The sequence below is a fragment of the Nicotiana tabacum genome, chromosome 9 (assembly GCF_000715075.1).
Source record: "Nicotiana tabacum cultivar K326 chromosome 9, ASM71507v2, whole genome shotgun sequence".
In the NCBI taxonomy this organism is placed as follows: Eukaryota; Viridiplantae; Streptophyta; class Magnoliopsida; order Solanales; family Solanaceae; genus Nicotiana; species Nicotiana tabacum.
In genome coordinates, this window is record NC_134088.1 from 95750682 (window position 1) to 95757024 (window position 6343).

Below are 6343 nucleotides of genomic sequence, written 5' to 3' on the forward strand. Positions count from 1 at the left end.
TTAGACACCGTTATTTTTATGGATTATTTTACGATGTTTCAAACTTTGCTTCCGCTTTTGTTTCCTTGATTATTAATAATTTAAAAATAGTTTAAAAATTGGTTAATATTATTCTAACGTTGGCTTGCCTAGCAAGTGAAATGTTAGGTGCCATCATGGTCCGAAGGAGAAAATTTCGAGTCGTGACAATAATGCACCTAACTCATCCACGGTTGCAGAAATATTTGTAAACATCAACTACAATAAACAAAAAAGTCAAAAATTCTGCATAAATATTGTATATCAAGCATCATACAATGAATATTATTATGCATAGAAATGTGTATCATTGTGTTTTAGTGTAAATCTAAAAATATCACAATAACTTTAGCATATATACAGATTACTTTAAAGTGCAAATATAAATTTAACAATGTTACTTTGTTCTTTGATTCTCCCAACATGTCGTTGCATAATTTCTCAAAGTTAGGCCTTTCTGTTACATTTCAATTTAGGATCTATGGCACTCGACTTGTAACACTAGTGGCAATATTGGGGTCTACTTCAGAACAACACTCATAAATCCAAATCTGCAATGCAAGTGATAAACCGCCAAACCTATGAAACTTCTTTACGAATCTAAACTTATTTCTCACTGAACCAATCAAAGCTTGAATACAACATTCCCCCATGGAAACTGCTCGTATTCCCCACTCTCAATCAAATAAAAATCTCGATTACTTATGAAGGATCTTTTACTAATTGTGGAAAATAAGAAGGTGTATATAAAGTACAATAATGAAATCTTTAGAGCATCATTATCTGACTGCCATCTCTTTGCCATAAAATAATTAATAAGGTCGTCCTTTGATACTCTATCACGATCGGGAAGGTAGGCATCCTTGAGCCTATTTGATCCACTATAAGCTCCCTCATCGTTGACCTCACCAACACACCTTAGACCAGATATAATTTCAAATTCTCTAATCCCAAAACACAGGGTACTATAATTGATCATGACGTAAAAATCATGATCACTATCTTGAAATAACTCCCTTGACGTTAAGAACCGTATGACTTGATTCTGAACAATAACAAGAGGCAAATCGAGGAAATAGCCGAAACAAGTTTTCCTAAACATTTGAATCTGTTCATCCGTCAATTTTGACTTTAACTCATCAACAACCTCAACATTGGCATGTGAGCTCAACGAGAAGTGGATAATTTTGCATCCAATGCGACATAAAAAATCCCATTTCTACATTAAAAAAATATTAATTATACTAAGCCATATATGTAGAAAGTGAACATCATTAAATTTGCCGCAACTATACATCTTTAGAAAGAATAGCTCAATACTTTTTCATAAATCTCAAAGCTGCTGCATTTAAACAGATATACATAACCTAGTTTATGATATACATATTATTTATAGCATGACACAAAATAGTTCATTATGAAGCTAAAAAAGCACCCAAAGTCATTATGTAAACACGATATGAAGCTAACTATGCGAAAGGCGTAACATCCACTCAAGCACTAATAAGGGCAAATCTATTTTTTCTATTCTTACTGAAAATTCAAAAAAATTAACAAGAACTGGTAGCAAAAAAATGGTGCCCAACCTTTTAACTCAACTTCTATATTCACATAACATCTAAGTATACATTAAGCAAGGATGTTAATGCTCAAATACGCTTTACATGAAACCACAGCTTTAGCTGATAACTTTATTTAAGCAGTAGGAACGATCCTGGTCTAATTCTTCAAGTAGTACCCAACAAAGAAAAAAACTATAGCTAACACTATGTAAAGGATAAATAGGATAAAATACATTAAATCAATTGAGATTAAAAAAATACCTTCAAAGTATGTTTATCACATTGAACTTCCTCCGTGCTAACGCGCTTTCTCTTTTTGGGTTTAACAATAATTTTTTGTTCTATACCAGATGCATTTGTGATTTTTTTCCTTTGTATTTTGTATACATTGCATCAACTCATTTTTTCCTCTAATTGTCCTTTCGAACGAGTATTGCATGTGGTGAGTTCGACCCCTTTAACACCATAACTTCGAAATCAGAGTCATAATCAACATGAAGAGATGAAGATTTGACCACTTTTACTTTACCTTTTGATTTCTTAGCGGTTGAATTTTTACCCATCTTTCAACTTGGCAAGAATGCTGATATTATCGTCGAAATTCTACAAAAGACTCTTGATTTAGAGAAATAGTTAAGAAAAAGATTAAGAAGAAACCATAAGAGAGTATTTATCGGAGAAAAATAGAGAGATTTGGGGGATTTGAAAAATATTGGAAGATAAAGAAGAATGGCATTAAAGAAGGAGAGAGTGGGGATGTGCTGAACGTTACTTTTAATTTTGAATAAAAATAAATATGACTATGATATACCAATTAAAAGAAAGAAAAACTTAAAGTTGGGCTATAGAGTGCCATTTTTTTTTCTTTTTGTACGCTATATTTTTCAACCTGGAGAATGTGATGACCCAAAAGGCCATCTTATATTTTGGAACTCGATTCTGCACTCTTAAGTCTTAAAAATCTCATTTTTACCCTCCTCAATTTACGTGCACAGTCCGAGCATGTTTCCGGAAAGCTTTTATGTTAAAAATTGATGAAAATAAGAATATATACCTTAAAAGTTGATTTTATTTGACTTCGATCAATATTTTTGGTAAACAGGCCCAGATTTGTATTTTGATGGTCCCGGTGGATCTGTATCGAATTATGGGACCTGGGCGTATGTCCGGAATCGAATTCGGAGGTCCCTAGCTTGAGTTATGAATTTTTGATGAAAATTCAAAGTCTGAAAATTAATTATTTTTAAGAATTAATTGATGTCTGGCATCGTTAGTACCGGGTCCGTATTCTGGTTTCGAAACCCGGTACAGGTTCATTATGATATCTAAGACTTGTCTATGAAATTTGATGAGAAACAAAGTTGATTTGACGCGATTCAGACGTCTAGTTAAGAAGATAGAAATTTTAAAGTGTTCTTGAGAATTTCATTTGATTTGGTGCTAAATTCGTAGTTCTAGGTGTTATTTTGGCGATTTGATCACACGAGCAAGTTCGTATAATATTTTTAGACTTGCATGCATATTTGGTTTGGAGCCCCGAGGGCTCGGGTGAGTTTCGGATAGGCTACGAGATGTTTTGGACTTTGGAAAATCTGGTTATCTGCAGATTCTGGTGTCTGACATATCTTTCTTCGCGTTAGCGAAGGTCCTCTCACGAACGCGAAGAGTAAACTGATGAGGCCGAAATTTCTTCTTCGTGAACGCGAAGGCTTGGTCGTGAATGCGAAGCGATGGGGGTATTACCCTTCGCGAACGCGACAAGCCCATCGTGAATGCGTAGTGTTAGGCACGGGGGGGAGACACTGTCTCGCAAACACGAAGGCTTGGCAGCCAATGCTCTTCGCGAACGCGACAGTGGCCTCGCGAACGCGATGCACACTGTCGCCCAGCACTTAACAGAAACCAAACACGGGTTTAAGCTATTTATTCAATATTTTTCAAGAACCAAACGGGTAGAGGTGATTTTCAAGAGTCATTTTCTTCCCCAAAGTGTTGGTAAGTGATTCTAAACTATTTTCTTTTAATTACCCATTAAATTTCATGAATTATCAACCTAAAATCTAGAGTTTTCATGGTAGAATTAGGAGTTAAGGTAGAAACTAGGGATTCAAAAATTTGGCGATTACCTCAATTTGAGGTCGGATTCCAAAACCAATTATATATCCGGGCTCGGGGGTGAATGGGTAAATGGATTTGGTCCGAACCTCGGGTTTTGACCAAGCGGACCCGGGGTCGATTTTTTGACTTTTTGGAGGAAAATTTATAAAATTTATTTTATGCAATATAATTGATTCCTTTAGCAATATTTGACATTATTGAGTCATTTTTTAATAGATACGAAGTTTGGAGGTGAATTCTAAAGAAAAAGTTGTGATTGAGAATTAAGTAGCCTTCGGAGTAAGGTAAGTGTTATGTCTAACCCTGATTTGAGGGAATTAGGAACCTTAGACTGTTTGCTATGTGAAATTCATGTGAGCGGCGTATATTTGAGGTGACGAGTACTTATGCGTCGCCAATTTACCTGTTTTCCATGTTTCTCTGTTTTTTCTATATTGTCTCTTTCCTATGTTTAATTGCTACGTGTTATACTAGTGTTGTTAAATTTATTGTTCTTATCATGTTTACGGAATTTCTGGTGATAATTGAGTATTTATTTCAAAGTTGAGATTGATATTGTGGAACCAAATGTTGAAGTAAGGTTTGTACTTGTTATTCTATCTCTCTGTTGTTATTTATGCATTACATTATGGTAAGGGAGAGTGTTAATGCACGAAGGGTGATGCCGTGCCATATTGTGAGTGTTAATGCACGAAGGGTGATGCCGTGCCATATTGTGAGTGTTAAAGCACGAAGGGTGATGCCGTGCCATATTATGAGTGTTAATGCACGAAGGGTGATATTGTGCCATGATATGAGAGTTAATGCACGAAGGGTGATGCCGTGTCATTTCTATTGATTTTATGGTGAGATTGAGAGTAAAAGAACGAAGGGTGATGCCGTGCATTTTTTCTCACTGTATTTGTGCTCCTGTTGATTCGTAGTATATTGGTTGTTCCAGTTATCATTCTGATGTAGTTCTTTATTTCGTATTTCCCCCAGCATGTTTCTCCCTCCGGATAATTCCTGTCTAGCTCTTTATTACTGTTATTTGTATATACAATGTTAAATTATACAGGTTGATTTGTAGGTGCCTTGCCTTAGCCTCGTCACTACTTCGTCGAGGTTAGGCTCGACACTTACCAATATATGGAGTCGGTTGTACTGATACTACACTCTGCACTTTCTGTGTAGATTTTGGTATCGACTTGGGTTGATCGAGATTCTGCTATTGGACCGCTATCCGGAGATTCAAGAAGATCTGTCGGCGTTCACAGACCTTGAAGTCCCCGTTTATCTTTTCTGTTCTACTATTTCTTTCATCCAGACAGTTGAATTTCTTTCAGACTATTACTTGTTGTAAAATTCTAGAATGCTCGTGAATTGTGACTCCAGATCCGGATGGTAGTAACTAATACAGTATATATTATTCTGCACTTATTATATTTTATCTTAGTTAATTATTGTTATTTACTGAAAGGAAATAAGGAATTGGTTTAATTATTCTCTAACATTGGCTTGCCTAGCAAGTGAAATGTTAGGCGCCATCACGGTCCCATCGGTGGAAATTTCGGGTCATGACAGTTGGTATCAGAGCACTAGGTTGCCTAGGTCTCACGATTCATGAGCAAGCTTAGTAGAGTCTGGAGGATCGGTACGGAGACGTCCGTGCTTATCTTCCTGAGGCTATGAAGTTTAGGAACAAGTTTCACTTCTATTCTTCTCTGACGTGCGATTCTATTTCTCAATAATGATTGAACTCTTCTACTCTTATTCTCTCACAGATGGCGATAACACGTACCGCTTCCTCAGCTGAGCAGCAGCTAGAGCCTCCAATGGCAGCTCCTACGCGGGGCAGAGGTCGAGGCAGGGGCAGGGCTCAGCCTAGAGCCCGAGCAGTATCCCCAACAGTGGAGCCTCAGATAGAGCTTGAGGAGGAGGTTCCAGCCCAGAATTTTCTTGCCGGACCAGCTCAAGTTCCGGAGGGGTTCATTTTCACCCCAGTACTTCAGGACGCTTTGGTCCGTTTGGTGGGCCTTATAGAGAGTGTGGCCCAGACTGGCGCATTTCCCGTAGCACCAGTAGTCTCTCAGGCTGGAGGAGGAGCCCAAACTCCCACTACTCCCGCTTAGGAGCAGATAGCTCCCCAGTATCAGGCTCCAGCAGCTCAGCCAGTCGGAGTAGTTCAGCCGGTTATTGCGGCACAGGTCGGAGATAGGCCAGCTATGTCTTCTGAGGCTTTGTGGAGATTGGACAGGTTTACCAAGATCTTCCCAGTTCACTTCAGTGGTGCTATTTCAGAGGATTTCCAGGAGTATGTCACGAGGTTCTACAGAACAATGGTATAGTGGAGACCAATGGGGTCGATTTTGCTGCATTTCAGATGACTGGTTCCGCCAAGAAATGGTGGAGAGATTATTTGTTGACCAGACCAGCAAGGTCGCCTGCTCTTACTTAGGACCAGTTCTCTCAGCTCTTCATAGAGAAGTTTCTGCCTATCATATTGAGAGAGGAGCGTCGCCGTCAGTTTGAGTGTCTACAGCAGGGCAGTATGATTGTTACTCAGTATAAGACCCGTTTTATGGATTTGTCCCGTCATGCTATTCTTCTGCTTCCCACCGATCGACAGAGAGAGAGAGAGAGAGAGAGAGAGAGAGAGAGGGGGG